An 18,488-nucleotide genomic window follows, 5' to 3' on the forward strand; every position below is an offset into this window, starting at 1 on the left:
CACTACGTTACATAAGTTTTTTTGTTGAATTATACTGTCTCACAGTAGATGTGCAGTTATGAGTAAATTAGTAGTGAGTGTTTGATTGCTTACTGTATGTCCAGCTGGTCGGGGGGGGGGGGGGGCGGAGGAATCCATTTCTCAGCTCCCAACAAAATAAACTTCTCTGGAGAAGCAGAGGGTTTCTGACTGCAAAGGTTAATCATCTCTGGTCTTTAAGTGAGAAGTCAGTTCTAGGTCTCCTGATAACTTCCCAGCACTGTAAAAGATTTCTGACCTTTGCATTTTTATTTATGCAGAGGTAAAGCTCAAACAAAAAAACAGATGGAAGGGAATTCAGCTGAGCACATGACTCAAGGGTGCTTGCACTCAATAATGACCTGGTGCTTGACGTGAATCGTTACTTTTGGTACTTAATTGCTGCTGCACTTTTTAATTAGATTGTGCTTCTCTCATTTGTATTCATTGACGTGCGTACTGCAGTCAAGCAAGGCTCAAACATTAGATTGTCATGTAAAATACTATCATTATTCACTATTCTCACGGTTCCTTGTAGCTGAAGGAGTAAATCATTAAAATAGATGTTGTCATTCAAAATGTCTTAGAGTACAGTCAATAACATTTGATTTCATTTGATTTCATTTCATTTTTTACAGTCACGTGTACTGTCACAGTGAAAAGTGTTGTCTCGTGCTTTATGGGCAGATCATACTATACAAGTGTATCAGGGTAAAAGAACAAAGTTCAGGTTACCATGTTACAGCTGCTGAGAAGGTGCAGACAAAGATCAACATTACTATTAAAGGTGTCCATTTAAAAGGCTTGGGAACAGCAGTTGCCACACCACACTGTAATGAATCCAGATAGAATGCTTTCTATGGTGCATCTATAAAATTGGTAAGAGTCTTTATGGACAGGCTAAATTTCCGAAGCCTCCTGAGGAAGTAGCGGTCTTGCTGCACTTTCTTGACCATAGTGTCAATGTGGGTGGACCAGGACAGATTGTCAGTGATTGTCACTCCCAGGAATTTGACGGTCCCACCATTTCCACCTCAGCATCATTGATGCAGACAGGGTTGTGCCCTCCTCTGCGCTTCCTGAAGTCAATGACCAGCTCCTTTGTTTGGCTGATGTTGATGGAGAGATTGTTGTGTTTACACCATGTCATCAAGCACTATAGCTCCTTCCTGTAGTCGGTCTCATCATTACAGTCGATTCATGCTATAACATGGTAGTTCAGTTCCCGTGCAATCTTGTGTTAGAAGTAAGTCATGCAATAGCAGAATCGTTTAAACTAATGGGACCGGAATCGTGTTATAATCAATACACAATTTAAAAGCTCGCGCTTTGAAAACAATGACTCCAATTCATCAATAGCCATCATAGAAAATTCACGTTAACTAAGCATGCCTTATAGCAGAACAACCTTAATTTGAGATTCGATCCACAATGATGGTGTCGCCAACAAATTTGTTTGTGAAGGTTTGTAGCTCAGGTTGAGGGTTAGGGTGTAGGTTTGCTCGCTGAGCTGTAGGTTTGATATCAAGACGTTTCATTACCTGGCTAGGTAACATCATCAGTGGCAACCTCCAAGTGAGGTAATGAAATGTCTGGATATCAGGTAATGAAATGTCTGGATATCAAACCTACAGCTCAGCGAGCAAACCTACACCCTAAACAAACTTGTAAATGGAGTTGGTGTGGAATTTGGCCACACAGTTGTCTGTGTATGAGCTGTATAGTTGGGGGCTGATTACACAGCCTTGTCAGGTACTGGTGTTGAGGATTATCATGGAGGTGGTATTGTCACCTTGCTTATTGACTGCAGCCTGTTGATCAACAAAAAGAGAATCCACTTAGAGTCATAGAGTCATAGAGATGTACAGCATGGAAACAGACCCTTCGGTTCAACCCGTCCATGCCGACCAGATATCCCAACCCAAACTAGTCCCACCTGCCAGCACCCGGCCCATATCCCTCCAAACCCTTCCTATTCATATACCCAGCCAAATGCCTCTTAAATGTTGCAATTGTACTAGCCTCCACCACATCCTCTGGCAGCTCATCCTCTGTGTGAAAAGGTTGCCCCTTAGGTCTGTTTTATATCTTTCCCCTCTCACCCTAAACCTATGCCCTCTAGTTCTGGACTCCCCAACCCCAGGGAAAAGACTTTGTCTATTTATCCTATCCAGGCCCCTCGTAATTTTGTAAACCTCTATAAAGTCACCCCTCAGCCTCCGATGCCCCAGGGAAAACAGCCCCAGCCTATTCAGCCTCTCCCTATAGCTCAAGTCCTCCAACCCTGGCAACATCCTTGTAAATCTTTTCTGAACCCTTTCAAGTTTCACAACATCTTTCCAATAGGAAGGAGACCAGAATTGCATGCAATATTCCAACAGTGGCCTAACCAATGTCCTGTACAGCCGCAACATGACCTCCCAACTCCTGTACTCAATACTCTGACCAATAAAAGAAAGCATACCAGATGCCTTCTTCACTATCTTATCTACCTGTGACTCCACTTTCAAGGAGCTATGAACCTGCACTCCAAAGTCTCTTTGTTCAGCAACACTCCCTAGGACCTTACCATTAAATGTATAAGTCCTGGCAGAGGTGACATTCCTGAAGAAGGGCTTATGCCCGAAACGTCGATTCTCCTGCTCCTTGGATGCTGCCTGACCTGCTGTGCTTTTCCAGCAACACATTTTTCAGCAGCGTATAAGTCCTGCTAAGATTTGCTTTCCCAAAATGCAGCACCTCACATTTATCTGAATTAAACTCCATCCACCACTTCTCAGCCCATTGGCCCATCTGGTCCAGATCCTGCTGTAATCTGAGGTAACCCTCTTCGCTGTCCACCACACCTCCAATTTTGGTGTCACCTGCAAACTTACTAACTGTACCTCTTATGCTCACATCCAAATCATTTATGTAAATGACAAAAAGTAGAGGATCCAGCACCGATCCTTGTGGCACTCCACTGGTCACAGGCCTCCGGTCTGAAAAACAATCCTCCACCACCACCTTCTGTCTTCTACCTTTGAGCCAGTTCTGTATCCAAATGGCTAGTTCTCCTTGTATTCCATGAGATCGAACCTTGCTAATCAGTCTCCCATGAGGAACCTTGTCGAACGCCTTACTGAAATCCATATAGATCGCATCTACTGCTCTGCCCTCATCAATCTTCTTTGTTACTTCTTCAAAAAAAACTCAATCAAGTTTGTGAGACATGATTTTCCACGCACAAAGCCATGTTGACTATCCCTAATCAGACCTTGCCTTTCCAAATACATGTACATCCTGTCCCTCAGGATTCCCTCCAACAACCTGCCCACCACTGAGGTCAGGCTCACTGGTCTATAGTTCCCTGGCTTGTCCTTACCACCCTTCTTAAACAGTGGCACCACGTTTGCCAACCTCCAGTCTTCGGGCACCTCACCTGTGATTATTGATGATACAAATATCTCAGCAAGAGGCCCAGCAATCACTTCTCTAGCTTACAGAGAAGGGGGACAGAGACCCATGCCCAGGAGCTTGCAGATGAGTTTGTTTGGAATAATGGTGTTGTCGGTGGAACTGTAGCCAATAAGAAGGAGTCTTTGTTGTCCAGATGTTCCGAGATGGGTGTGGGGTCAGGGAGATGGTATCTGTCATACTCATCTGAGGACAGATTTATAAAACACTTCAAAAATCATTATTCAGTTCAAGTCCTACTCCAGATCTTAATGGCCCAGGAAGTAGCATTCATAACAGGTTGACTGTCAGTTGTGTTATTGCTTATGGTCAATATGTCTATCTCCCTTTAAGAGTCATACTCATCATAGCATCACTGTACCGTAGGATGTAACTTGAAGGTACTGTATCTGATTTTGGATCACTTGAAGCCTAACACTCTACTAGAATCAAGCTTCTCTGTTGCAACATTCTAGCTCAATACTTGGTCAACTATGTGCCTGAGAATATGTTTGTACACATTAATTGTAATAAATTAAAATATTCAGTGCCACAAAACTCACACCCAATTTAAAGCACAGCCAGTCAGGCAGCATCCGAGGAGGAAGAGAGTCAATATTTCAAGCATAAGCTCTTCATCAGGAATGCGCTTTTCCAGCACCACACTCTTCGACTCTGATCTCCAGCATCTGCAATCCTCACTTTCACCAAAGAAGAACAGACTACCTTCCCAGCACAACTTATGCTCAGGAGGCCAGTGTGAACAATCTTGCCCAGCAATCTATTGTTTAAGCTTTCCAAAAAACACAGGGCATTCTTCCTCAAAAACAGGAGAATTAAAGAAATGCACATCGAGAAAGCAGGCCGAGAACTGCCATAATGATGCACGAGGTAGAGAGGAAGAGTTCAAGATACAAATACATTTGGATACCAACAGGATTTCCAGAACATGCAAACACCTCAGATCACACAAAGTCATGACTAATCATGGTGAACTTTGTTAAGTAACAGAAGCCAGCTCAGATCAATCTACTGCAGTCATGCTCAAAAAGTCAGTGGAAGAAATGTCTGACTATATTTATGTTGAGTGACAGCAACAGGCAGCAAGACAACTGAATTGTCAAACAAATGCAACCAAGAATAATGCATTCCTTTCCAGCCTGGTGTACAACGACCAGTTCCAGATGAATTGTCAAACCTCCAACACAATAAACTGATGCTTGAAATGTTAGTCTTGTAAACTTCATTTTAACTGTTTGCATATTTATTAAATTGAAAATACATGACTTTATACAACAATGTATACCTGTCTGGGATAAGATTTTATCTTTTATCTTTTGTCTTATGTCTCACAGTCAGTGTGTCATTATATTCTTAAAAGGCAAGCTCATCATTTCATCACTGCGCCATAACATGTGACCTGAGGGTATAACAATCTCAGGATCTCCTGAAACATGCCATGAGTGGAAGCATGTTATTCTGTTATCACGTAAGCACTTAATCTTAGTGCAGACACCTTGAAATTTACGGAACATAATGCTTTCATATAATGGTCAGCTTTAGGAGATGTCCATTGGATTATTCAGTGCCATTATAAAGTACCCTGTTGAAGGGAAGCTCATGCCAACAGCAACCTGCAAATTCTTCCAACACGTTGTTAAGAGTGGTAGCGATCTCTGATCAGTCTTGTGATGTTCCCAGCTGATTCCATTATCTTCACTCCAACCCTCCTGCAGCCACTCAGTTCATTATTCTCTCATTGCTATAAGCTATCACACCATCGTCCCCTTGCTGCATGACACCCTCACTCGATCACCCTGTCACCTCCTCACTCCATTCATCACCCCCTCAGTCCATTACCTCTTATTTCAGTTGTCCTCTTCATGACATTAACAACAGGGTTTCATCCAGAGCTGCAAGAAATACAGATTGCTATGATTTCCAGGAAGTTTTAAAATCTTTTGCTTGAAATTCATTGACAGAAGCATGATTATCAATGGAATCCAGATAGCCATGCCAACCTGTGACAATCAAATAGAGACTTTGGTGCATGGATTTGAGCTCTAAGCATTGAAAGTATGTGATGCTATCAGACAATACTGCAGGAGGAAATGATGTAGCAAGAACGAGTAAAACAGAAGTAGATATTTTCAATATTATCATCTAAAGCACAGCATTTGCCAAGATGTTCGAGGGAGGAGCGAAGGACTCCTGGGAAGGTGAGTCTAATGTTTAAAAGCCTTACTTCAGGCGTCGGGGCCTCCATTTGCCGAGAAGTGCGAAGGAGGAGTGAAGAACTTCTAAGAAGTCATATATTTGTGTGGTTGCGTTACCCGAAACACCACTTGGGTAGTGTCTCCCACCCACCCTCCTCCTCCAACCAAAAATAAAGGTTCTCTGCACCAGATTGGTAAGGTAACGAGTTTAGTTTTTTTTTTCCTTATTTTTCAACAGTCTCTTTGGGAATTGAGAATAGTGGGAATGGAGGTTAGGGCAGTTGAATGTTCCTTCTGCAAAATGTGGGAGATAAGGGTCACCACTAGTGTCCCTGCTGACTACATCTGCGGGAAGTGCACCCAACTCCAGCTCCTCAAAAACCACGGTAGGGAACTGAAGCTAGAGCTGGATGAACTTCGGATCATTTGGGAGGCAGAGGGGATTATTGAGAGAAGTTACAGGGAGGTCGTCATGCCTCAGGTACAAGAAAAAGGCAGATGGGTTACAGTCAGGGGACGGAAAGGGAACTGGCAGGCAGTGCAGGGATCCCCTGTGGTCAATCCCCTCAACAATAAGTATATCGTTTTGGATACTGTAGGGGGGACGACATACCAGGGGAAAGCAGTGGGGTACAGGGCTCTGGCACAGAATCTGTCCCTGCTGCTCAGAAGGGAAAGGGGAAGAGGAGCAGAGCAGTAGTCATTGGGGACTCCATAGTTAGGGGGACAGATAGGAGGTTCTGTGGGGACGAGAGAGACTCACGGTTGGTGTGTTGCTTCCCAGGTGCCAGGGTTCGTGATGTCTCTGATCGTGTTTTTGGGATCCTTAAGGGGGAGGGGGAGCAACCCCAAGTCATGGTCCACATAGGCACCAACAACATAGGTAGGAAGAGAGATGTGGATTTAAGGCAGAAATTCAGGGAGCTAGGATAGAAGCTTAGAGCCAGGACGAACAGAGTTGTTGTCTCTGGTTTGTTGCCTGTGCCACGTGCTAGTGAGGCGAGGAATAGGGAGAGATAGGAGTTGAACACATGGCTACAGGGATGGTGCAGGAGGGAAGGTTTTGGATTCTTGGATAATTGGGGCTCTTTCTGGGGTAAGTGGGACCTCTACAAGCAGGATGGTCTTCATCTGAACCAGAGGGGTACCAATACCTTGGGGGGGAAATTCACTAAGGCTATTGGGGTGGGTTTAAACTAATCCAGCAGGGGGATGGGAACCATAATTGTAGTTCGAGTATAGAAAAGGTTGAGAGTAGGGAGGTCCGAAATCAAGTTTCAGGGACGCAAGATGGCACCGGCAAGCAAGAAGTTGGTTTGAGGTGTGTCTACTTCAATGCCAGGAGCAACTGGAATAAGGTGGGTGAACTTGTAGCATGGGTTGGTACCTAGGGCTTCGATGTTGTTGCCATTTCAGAGACATGGTTAGTGCAGGGACAGGGATGGTTGTTGCAGGTTCCAGGATTTAGACGTTTCAGTAAGAATAGAGAAGATAGTAAAAGAGGGGGAGGTGTGGCACTGTTGGTCAAGGACAGTATTACAGTTGCAGGAAGGATGTTTGGGGACTCATCAACTGAGGTAGTATGGGCTGAGGTTAGAAACAGGAAAGGAGAGGTCACCCTGTTGGGAGTTTTCTATAGGCCTCCAAATAGTTCCAGAGATGTAGAGGAAAGGACAGCAAAGATGATTCTTGATAGGAGTGAGAGAGACAGGGTAGTTGTCATGGGGGATTTCAACTTTCCAAATATTGTTTGAGAACGAGTACTATAGTTTTTGTCCAGTGTGTGCAGGAGGGCTTCCTGACCCAGTATGTAGACAGGCCAACAAGGGGCAAAGCCACATTAGATTTGGTCCTGTGTAATGAGCCCGGCCAGGTGTTAGACTTGGAAGTAGGTGAGCACTTTGGTGATAGCGATCACAATTCTGTTATGTTTACTTTAGTGATAGAAAGGGATAGGTGTATACCACTGGGCAAGAGTTACAGCTGGGGGAAAGGCAATTACGATGAGATTAGGCAAGATTTAGGAAACATAGGATGGGGAAGGAAACTGCAGGGGATGGGCACATTAGAAATGTGGAGCTTATTCAAGGGAAAGCTCCTGTGTGTCCTAGATAAGTATGTACCTGTCAGGCAGGGAGGAAGCTGTAGAGCACGGGAGCCGTGGTTTATGAGGGAAGTGGGATCTCTGGTCAAGAGGAAGAAGAAGGCTTTTATTAGGATAAGATGTGATAGCTCAGTTAGGGCACTTGAGGGTTACTAGGTAGCCAGGAAAGACCTAAAGAAAGAGCTCAGAAGAGCCAGGAGGAGACATGAGAAGTTGTTGGCAGATAGGATCAGGGTAAACCCTAAGGCTTTCTATAGGTATTTAAGGAATAAAAGAATGACGAGAGTAAGATTAGGGCCAATCAAGGATAGTAGTGGGAAGCTGTATGTGGAGTCAGAGGAGATAGGGGAAGCACTATATAAATATTTTCAACAGTATTCACTCTAGAAAACAAAAATGTTGTCGAGGAGAATACTGAGATACAGGCTACTAGACTAGGTGGGATTGAGGTTCACAAGGAAGAGGTATTAGAAATCCTGCAGAATGTGAAAATAGATAAGACCCCTGGGCCACTTGGGATTTATCCTAGGATCCTCTGGGAAGCCAGGGAGGAGATTGTCAAGCATTTGGCATTGATCTTTAAATCGTCATTGTCTACAGGAATAGTGCCAGAAGACTGGAGGATAGCAAATGTGGCTCCCCTGTTCAAGAAGGGGAGTAGAGACAACCCTGGTAATTATAGACCAGTGAGCCTTACTTCAGTTGTTGGTAATGTGTTGGAAAGGGTTATAAGAGATGGGATTTATAATCATCTAGAAAATAATAATTTGATTAGAGATAGTCAGCACGGTTTTGTGAAGGGTAGGTCGTGCCTCACAAACCTTATTGAGTTCTTTGAGAAGGTGATCAAACAGGTAGATGAGAGTAAACCGGTTGATGTGGTGTATTTGGATTTCAGCAAGGCGTTCGATAAGGTTCCCCACAGTAAGCTATTGTACAAAATGCGAAGGAATGGGATTGTGGGAGATATAGCAGTTTGGATCAGTAATTGGCTTGCTGAAAGAAGACAGAGGGTGGTGGTTGATGGGACATATTCATCCTGGAGTCCAGTTACTAATGGTGTACTGCAAGGGTCGGTCTTGGGTCCACTGCTGTTCGTCATTTTTATAAATGACCTGGATGAGGGCGTAGAAGGGTGGGTTAGTAAATTTGCAGACGACACTAAGGTCGGTGGAGCTGTGGATAGTGACGAAGGATGTTGTAGGTTACAGAGAGACGTAGGTAAGCTGCAGAGCTGGGCTGAGAGGTGGCAACTGGAGTTCAATGCGGACAAGGGTGAGGTGATTCACTTTGGTCGGAGTAACCGGAATGCAAAGTACTGGGTTAATGGTAAGATTCTTGGTAGTGGTGATGAGCAGAGAGATCTCGGTGTCCATGTACACAGATTGTTGAAAGTTGCCACCCAGGTTGACAGGGTTGTTAAGAAGGCTTTTATTAATAGAGGGATTGAGTTCTGGAACCATGAGGTTATGCTGCAGCTGTACAAAACTCTGGTGCGGCCACACTTGGAGTATTGTGTACAGTTCTGGTCACCGCATTATAAGGGTGTGGAAGCTTTGGAAAGGGTGCAGAGGAAATTTACTAGGATGTTGCCTGGTATGGAGTGAAGGTCTTATGAGGAAAGGCTGACGCACTTGAGGCTGTTTTCGTTAGAGAGAAGAAAGTTGAGAGGTGACTTAATAGAGACATATAAGATAATCAGAGGGTTAGATAGGGTGGACAGGGAGAGCCTTTTTCCAAGTATGGTGATGGCGAACACGAGGGGGCATAGCTTTAAATTGAGGGGTGATAGATATAGGACAGATGTCAGAGGTGGTTTCATTACTCAGAGAGTAGTAAGGGTATGGAATGCTTTGCCTGCAACAGTAGTAGATTCGCTAACTTTAAATACGTTTCAGTTGTCATTGGACAAGCATATGGACGTACATGGAATAGTGTAGGTTAGATGGGCTTCAGATTGGTATGACAGGTCAGTGCAACATCAACGGCCGAAGGACCTGTACTGCGCTGTAATGTTCTATGTCTATGTCTATAATACCAGATGGAATATGTGCAATTCAGAAAAATTAGACCTGATGGTAAGTCTCGGTGTCAAAGACATTTTTAAAAAAATCTTAGATGCTCTAGGTAGAATCTTAGCTCATGAATAAAGTTCCAAATTTAGCAGGATTTCAAATTTTGTCTTTTTTGGAAATATTTCTGCAACTCTTAAGAAGTTCGTAGAACTATTACAACTTGTATCCTCATCCAACTTTTCAAGAGACACTATTCTCTGTAATCAACAACTCTGTCCATTTAATTGGGACCTCAGCATCAAATCAATCAATAGTCGGTTTGAAATGGAATTCTTTTGATGAATTGTCCCTCCTGATATGTGGGGCTGAACTGTAACAAAATCAGTTGTCAATCCCAAGGGACTATCATGGAAGGTTTCTCTCTGTGAACTCTGGCAATTAGGGTTACAATTAGGGTTAGGTGAGATCCAGTGGGTTTTTGCACACAATCCTCACTGCTCACCTCATCTAATGTGCACCGTGCCTCTCAAGAGCTGCGCACACACACAGTCTTACACTTCGCGGAGACATTCATTGCTGCTGGGTTTTTCAGGGATTTCACCTTTCAACCCAAGTTGTACACCATGTCAACCGCTGCAAGCCAGGAACTGCCACTCACAAGAGATGGCTGATTACGGCAGGCTGCTGCCCTGATGTTCTGACAGTGACCTGGAGGTCCTGGTAGAATATTGTCTTTCCTCAGGATCATCACAGTATCAGACAGACTCTGCCAGCTTGGTCTGCAGACAGTGCAGTATCCACAGTCCAGAGGAACACTCAGCACTGTGGCACTAAGATTAATGACTTTCTGCAAAGCTAAGTGCTGCCCACTTCTCTCTACCACTTCATTGTAACTCTGCTACTGCATCCACCACCCACCAAGGCTCGTGTTCAACCACTCTCACTACTGTGTGTCGCACATTTTCCCAGTTACTCTCACCCACCCCAAACGCCCAGGCTACGCACCCTGCCTGCCCTTTGCGTTGCCTGCAGACACACCTGGGTCACATATTTCTCCAGTACAAATGGCAAGGTCATGAGGGTAGGCAGGACCTTGATCCCACCCCAGGTGCCCCTTGTCTTCAAGGAAACAGGGGGCTGCCAGTGGTCATCCTGCTGGAAGAGAAACCCCTGCCAGCCCTCCTCCCATCCCCCTACATATCTCCTCTCAGGTTACACCAGAGGGTAGCCAGCCCCTCCTCCTTCACCCTGCCTGAAACCTCCAACCCTTCCAGAGTTCAGGCTGAGGAGGGTGCATCTGCATCTGGATGGGATCTATTGTTCTTGCGTCGTCAAAGCCTTACCGAACCATAGGGCTGTACTCTCATTAGAGAGAGATGACTGATGTTGATTTAGCCTGAGGGCCACCATATCTCAGGAAAGGTTGAGAAGGAGAGTCCTCCTGGGTAACCTCAGCTGGTGATGGGAACTGAACCCATGCTGTTGGTGTCACACTATTTTGCAAGCCAACTGTCCAGCCAACTGAGCTAAACTGACCCCCTTTAGACAGAATACTCACAACATGTCTGGGCCATTTAGGCACAAACACTGCCAGTGTCACCCATGCAATGCCAATGGGCACCACTGTAGGGCAGGTTATAACCATTCCAGCTGTAGATGTAGTGGGGGGCGGAAAGGTGACAGCAAACCTCCTGAGGATGTGGATGTGGCAGGAGTGAAACTTCATCGTAAACACGTCATCACTTTTAAAGTATATTTTCACTTTTCTTCATCAGCTCAGTGAGTGACTGGCATTGTCACTGCAACTACAAAGGTGAAGATAGGGAGGCTAGCAACTCTTAGCACCACATGACCTTCTAACCCTAACTGAATGATAGGTATCCAACACTTACGGGAAATATTGTCATGATTGAATAAAGGTCTTCAGATGCTGTCAAGATTTCCATCAATTTGTAATGTCATCTTTTATTAAAAGGGTAAAAATATCAATCCAGTGAGTTACAGTTGGGTTTATACACAGGCTATTGGTCTCAGCACCATCAAAACATTTACAGTTAGTGAAAGGTGACTTCACCCAACTCAGTTTCATTGAACGAGAAAGCCAGAGATGTGCTGAGATAACACAATAAGGCTGGTGTGTGTCTGATTCTAATCTCCAAGGATGAAGGATGATGGTAGTTATTAACCATGGAGAGTCCCCTCAGATGTTGGGGGCTGCTGGCCTAGTTGGAGGCCTGGAAGAGCAAGTGACAAGCTGCTAATGGGTATAAAGAGGAGGTGAATACATCAACAGTCAGTGTGAGTAACAGAAATCTCCAGAGAAAGCAGAGTTGGCCAGTGTTACAGAGGAAGGAGAGACAGGCTTAAAATGCATTTAAACACGATCAAAAGCAAAATACTAGGAAATCTGAAATAAAACCTGAAAGTGCTGGAGAAAATTCAGCAGGACTGGAAGCATGTGTGTTAAAGTTTCAAGTCTAATCTGACTCTTCTTCCAGTCTGCTGCGACTTGCCTGTCACCAGGGCTTGAGGGGACAGAACTGCACATAAAACATGGCTGACCAGGCAATTTGTCTGCTCTTACTGACTGCCATAGGCATGCTGGGAGATTTTAAATGTTGATAAACAACCTGGTTGGCCACATTAGCAATGCATCTTTAATGGCCATCAAACCTTGGGATGAGATTCAACCAGAACCTTCAGGTTCAGATGCACCATAAGAGATCCTTTCCATTATACTGTTACCTGCCTAAACCACTCCTTGTAAATCCTGCTAACACAGTCATAGCAATGAAGAAATAACTTGAATTCACATGCTCAGTATTTAGGATTTAGCATTTAATATCCCTATTCTGGATTAGTGGTGCTGGAAGAGCACAGCAGTTCAGGCAGCATCCAAGTAGCTTCGAAATCGACGTTTCGGGCAAAAGCCCTTCATCAGGAATAAAGGCAGTGAGCCTGAAGCATGGAGAGATAAGCTAGGGGAGGGTGGGGGTGGGGAGAGAGTAGCATAGAGTACAATGGGTGAGTGGGGGAGGGGATGAAGGTGATAGGTCAAGGAGGAGAAAGTATTCCAGAGGCCCAGGCTAAACTGTGGGGGAAAATAGATTCAAATCCCAACACGACTACAGGTTGAATTTAAATTCATAAATCTGGAATAAAAATCTAATCCCAGTAGTAGCAACCATAAAATTATTAACAATTGTTGTAAAGACCCATTTGTTTCACTAGCAATCTTCAAGAAAGTAAATCCTTTTTTCTTTTGGCCAACATATATAGCCAGACCCAGAGCAATCTGGTCGCCTCTTAAGTGCCAAGTTAGGTGGCTTAACAAACCAATTAGTTCAATGCCATAATGGATGCAGCCTTTGCCATGATAACCAGAGCTAATGAAAGGACAGATTTTTTAAAAGTGCTTCAGCATTCAGTGAATGATCTTACAGCACTCTATATTTCCATTTGTGCACAGAAAGATCGAAGAAATAAAACATATGAGGTAAGTGGCCTTCAAATGTTTTCTTTTATTTCTACAGAGGATGAACTGTTGATTGAGCACCATAGAACGTTTACATCCATCTGAATTGTGAGAATGTGGTACCGTTTAGCTTTTCTTTTGCATTTACTGTGGAATTGGATAGGAATACAAAAAAGCTGACGATTGGGCAAAGGATTGGGGTTGGAACACTTGGCCACAATTCAAGACTTAGTACAGCTATAATGGTCCAAATGGCCTCATTTTATGTTGTTATTCCTAAAACTATTGTTCTGCCTCAAAATGCAGTATACATGAACGGTCAGAAGTACTTTAATCAGAAACACACAGTTCTGCAGAAGGATCTGAAATGTGAACTCTGCTTTGTCTCCATGGATGCTGCCCGGCCTGCTGAGTTTCTCCAGCAATTTCTGCCCTTGTTTCAGATTTCAGCATCTGCAATTTTTTGTTGTATTTAAGGGTATCTTAATAACCTGGGTCTAAGGTTAAGTGTTCAGTGTAATTCTTTTATAACCACCTGGAGGAATGAGACTCCACACTTTTAAATGTTCAATTTATGGATCAGATAGGTGGAATGGCAGTCATCAAAAATGACATAGTTAAGAGCACTTATGCAATTATTTACTAGGCTTCACTTTCTGTGGCAAGTTTAATGCATAGTTAATGTACAAGTGCAAAAGCTTCACAAAAATCACAGGGAGATTAGAACACAGTGTTCAGGAAGCCGTCATCATTTCGGAGGCTTCTCAGGACAAGAATCCATCCAATTGTACCTGAGGCAGTTGATGAACCAAAACCTAATTTTGCTGCTTCGTTTAATGTTTCCCACAAAGCTGAATTCAAGAGAAGACTTCATTAACTGAATCTGATCTCCAACTCTCATTAATATTTTCATTCCCTAATTTTATTTTAATGACACTTTTGAATATTAAACAATCCAAATCTATGATTAGTGACTTTAACTTTTTTTGTATTCTGTGCTTTTTCTCTGATTTTAATTATCCATTTTGACCTTTAAAACAGATGGCATTATTACAAACCTGTTCCTGAGACAAGTAACACGATGAAGCTGAATGAGTATAGAGATGTGACATTGTAGAATTACTGAACAATGCAGGAGCATGTTTGAAAAGATTACATTTAGTTCCCTGACATGGTTGGAAATGAACTCCCTGACAAATCTCTCAAGTATGTCATCAGTGTTCATTGGTAATTTAATAAATAGAAAATCATATTAATAATCATTTTGAAATTTATTTACTTTTGATAGATATGTTAATATTGCAAACTGCACTCTAAGTACAGACTTAACCATGCAACAATTTTAATAGTTTAAGTATATTACAAGATACAGTGAATGGGGTAGTTGGGAGAAAATTGGGAGAAATGGATCTGGGCTCAACATTACATGGAGACATATTGTTCACCTCCTGTTGCTGGAAAAATTGGTGAATTTTTAAAAAAAGCCTACCCTCCAGTTATAAAACATTGGTGCAGTCCAAATGAGATCACGGAGGGATTTGCACCCCTCAGAGAAAGAAGGTGCCACCATTAAGAGCAACCAATCAGATTGTCCAGCAACTGAGCAGTCACACCAGTGCCCATATGCGGTAGGAGCAACTGCTAGTATTGAAAACAGCCCTGAGGAGACAGCCGACGGTGACCAGACTTAGACGCAAGTCTGGGATCCTTGATGCTGGATGAATCTGACTTCCTGGGAAGTGGTAAGGGGGAACAGGAGGAGTGTGAAGATTTAGAAAACATACAAAGAAAGGATTAACATTCGAGGGGTGGAGCCCTCCCTCCATACAGAGTACAACTCAAAGAAGGTAACCTCCTCACACACCCCTACCCCCCCTCCCCCCCCAACACCCCCATCTTTCTCACCTTTCCACCTGAGAAAATTGAGTAGTAAGCTGTCTCCTGCTTTCTGCCTTCTCCAGCCGCTCATATCAATAGCCAAGAGATAAACAGGCCATTTGATCCTTTATCCACATATTATGTGGGAAAACTTGGGTATGGGTGGGAAGGCAAGAGGTAAGCCTACATTCTTCATTTATGTGCTCCCCCACTTGCAAAAATACCAGCTGGGGGGAGCAGCAACATGCCCACCCAGCCCCCAACCCTGCCCCTCCCCCGTCAAGTTGCACGGTGATATTCTGCTGACAGTTCAAAAGAAAGAAGCTAAATTCCCACAGCATCTCACATCATCACGTCCCAAAGCATTTCACAACAGATGAGGCATCTTCGAGGTACAGACACTGTTGTCACGAGAAACAGAGCCGTCACTAGTGCACAAGAATTCTCCAGAAACAGGCAAAAATGAGGACTGCAGATTCTGGAGATCAGAGTCAAGATTAGAGTGACACTGGAAAAGCACAGCAGGTCAGGCAGCATCCGAGGAGCAGAAAAATGGACATTTCTTGCCCGAAACATTGATTTTCCTGCTCCTCAGATGCTGCCTGACCTGCTGTGCTTTTCCAGCACCACACTCATCTCTACTCCAGAAACAGTACCAGGGATCAAGAACACTGTGTTTGATGCTGTCGATCATGTTGCCCAAGGCAATGCAAACACCCCCTGCTCCCTTATGAATTGTGCTTCCTGATTTCATAATACCTTTAATATTCTTATTTGGGACAGTATTTCTGATAAAGTGCTGCATCAATACATGCCTAGGACAAACCATTGCATTTATGTGCTTCAATCTTGGTGGCTTTTAATAATTCAGAGGTAGAAGCGGCCCCCACTGACTTCAAGCTGTAAGGAACAAAATAAAAATTGCCAAAAATTGACTTGTGATTTGCACACCTTTTGTTTCGAAACAGCTGCAAAATTGAAATTTATTGCCATTTGAAGGATGATATTTGCATCTTGCTCGTGCTGAATTTTATCCCAGACACAGGTACGAATGCAGTGAAGCAGTAGCACACTCATCAGTTTCCCAGTAATCATTTGCCTTGTGGCATATGCCAGCATCAATGGATGTGGCTCGATATGAGAATTTCACAAGGTTGAGTAGAGGTCACGATTCACTTTTTTTTAAAGATCGATTCAATGCAGAGAAGTGTAAGGTGATGCGCTTTGGTCAGAAGATCACTGAAAGATGACATAAAATAGTGGATACAATTCTAAAGAGGGTGCAGGAATATTTAGACCTTTGATGTATATGTGCACAGATCATTGATGGTGGCAGGACAGGTAGGGAGATAAATAAAGCATATAGTGTTCCCAGCTTTATTAGTAGGGACACAGAGTATAAGAAGGAGATGATATTGAACTTGCACAGGGCACTTGTTAGACCACATCTGGAGGATTATGTACAGTTATGAGTGTCACATTATAGGAAAGGTGTGAATGCATTGGGAAGAGGATATGAGGACAACAGAAATAATAATCCAGGTCAACTTCATCTACTGTTATCTGTCTTCACTGTGGCAAATGCACTAACCGCTGTTCCCTGCCATCAGCAACAGCATAATAAAGGTTCAAAACTTGTGAAATTGCCAATCCGACACCCCTTCCTTGACCTAGCTTTTACCTGTCCTCAATTATTAGTGCACTAAACATTTCCGTCCAACATCAGGAGAGTCCTAACCAATGAAGTTCACCAGTCACATTGACACTTTGGAGTAGTTTTCAGGACAGAACTCAGCTCAGCTCCCCTGCTCACTGCTAAGATTTTCTGAGATGGAGGGTTAAGTCATTTGTCCTCATGGAAGCAGAAACAGAAATATTAGAAATGCATGGCTGTTCCAACAGCATCTTGAAGAGGAAAGGTAGGTTAACATTTCAGCTATAGCTTTTCATCACACTCAAAACATAACCATGATCTTTCACACAAAAGCGTTGAGTACTTTGAGATGTTTCTGACTTTGTTGCAGATTTTCAATCTTTTTGGTTCACTTTTCTTTTGTCTTTTCCAATTGTATCTTAGATTCTTCCCTTTAAAATACTTGCCAGTTGGAAAATCAAGCCACAGTCATGAAAATAGTCATAAATTCCTTAAGATAGATTGGGGATTACACTTGAACAACGTAGGAGATCATCTTTCACAATTTGTGTTTTCCTGCAATTATTGCTCTAAATGTCATCTGGAACTAGGATTTGAATTTGCCCTTCTATTCAAGAGTTGTCAGTGGCTGTCTATTGATGATATGCAAGAGAAATATAAAAATGGGTCAAGACTAGTCAACTCCTCCAATCTATTCCAATATTTGGTCAGGACATGGCACATTTGGAACTTAACTAACCTGCATTGAATCTGTAACCTTTAACACTCTTGATTCAGAAAAACCATCAATTGGTTTTAGCATTTTTACTTTGGTCCATGTCTCAGCAGCTTTTGGGATGAGAGTTCCACATTTTCCATAGCCTTCTATAGAAGAATCATAGAAACACTGAGCAGAGAAAGAGGCCATTGGACTCATGCAGGCTCTTTGAAAGAGCAGTTGTCTTTTAATTCTATAACTCTTATTTTTATCCATGACACTGTAAATTCCTTATTCTCATGTACTGCCAAATCTCACAATTCTCTGTTAAGTTAAAAATAATCACATTCAGATTCAAAACCAAGTGCATTTCTTGGTGCTCTTCATGTTGCTGGTACTTAAGGGCAAGGAGCTAACCAAGGGTAAGGACAATGTATGTGTAGATACCCACAGCCGAGAGACACTAAGTGTAACTATCTAAATGTGTCGGTAGCAGAACCAGCTGAAAGCACACTTTAAAGCATTGTATGACTTTCAACCTTTCCTGGGTTCCATGTTTTCCTGACTGAATCTTATAGATACACAGTTTGTCCTATTAACCACTTAAGTAGGGATTTGGATTGCTTGTTGAATTTTTTTTAACTGTTTTTAACTGTGCATCAATGAGTTGTTATCTAACTTCCTCCTGGCCATTGGAGGGACCTATCTAGCTTTGCAGAGTTGGTATAGATTTTCTGCAATTCAGAAGCTCTGCAGTTGATTTCATGTCAACTTTGAGGGGTGTAGATCAGAGTGACAACAAGACAAGGTTTGGGTCTTGCTTTGTCTCTTGGCATTTTACGAGGCTTCTCTTGACCATCTGTCTGTACCTTTGTATAAACCCATGTTCCCTTGAATGATACAGTGATGATTTCGAACCCACATGATTCAGTGAATTCCTGAAGTTCTTGGTAGTGAATTAGGCTCTATTGTCTCATGTGAGTCCTTCATGAAGCC

At 43.1% G+C, this 18,488-nt stretch overlaps 1 long non-coding RNA gene across 1 annotated transcript; it reads right to left on the reverse strand.

Moving 5' to 3' along the window:
- Positions 1 to 681: 681 nt before the first annotated feature.
- Positions 682 to 5,368, reverse strand: LOC140466714 (uncharacterized). The gene is made up of 2 exons (XR_011955269.1): positions 5,314 to 5,368; positions 682 to 1,829 (listed from the first exon to the last, which is right to left on the reverse strand). It is a non-coding gene; the product is annotated as an uncharacterized lncRNA (long non-coding RNA).
- Between the last annotated feature and the right edge of the window lie 13,120 nt (positions 5,369 to 18,488).

The sequence above is a fragment of the Chiloscyllium punctatum genome, chromosome 44, assembly GCF_047496795.1.
Source record: "Chiloscyllium punctatum isolate Juve2018m chromosome 44, sChiPun1.3, whole genome shotgun sequence".
Lineage (NCBI taxonomy): Eukaryota > Metazoa > Chordata > Chondrichthyes > Orectolobiformes > Hemiscylliidae > Chiloscyllium > Chiloscyllium punctatum.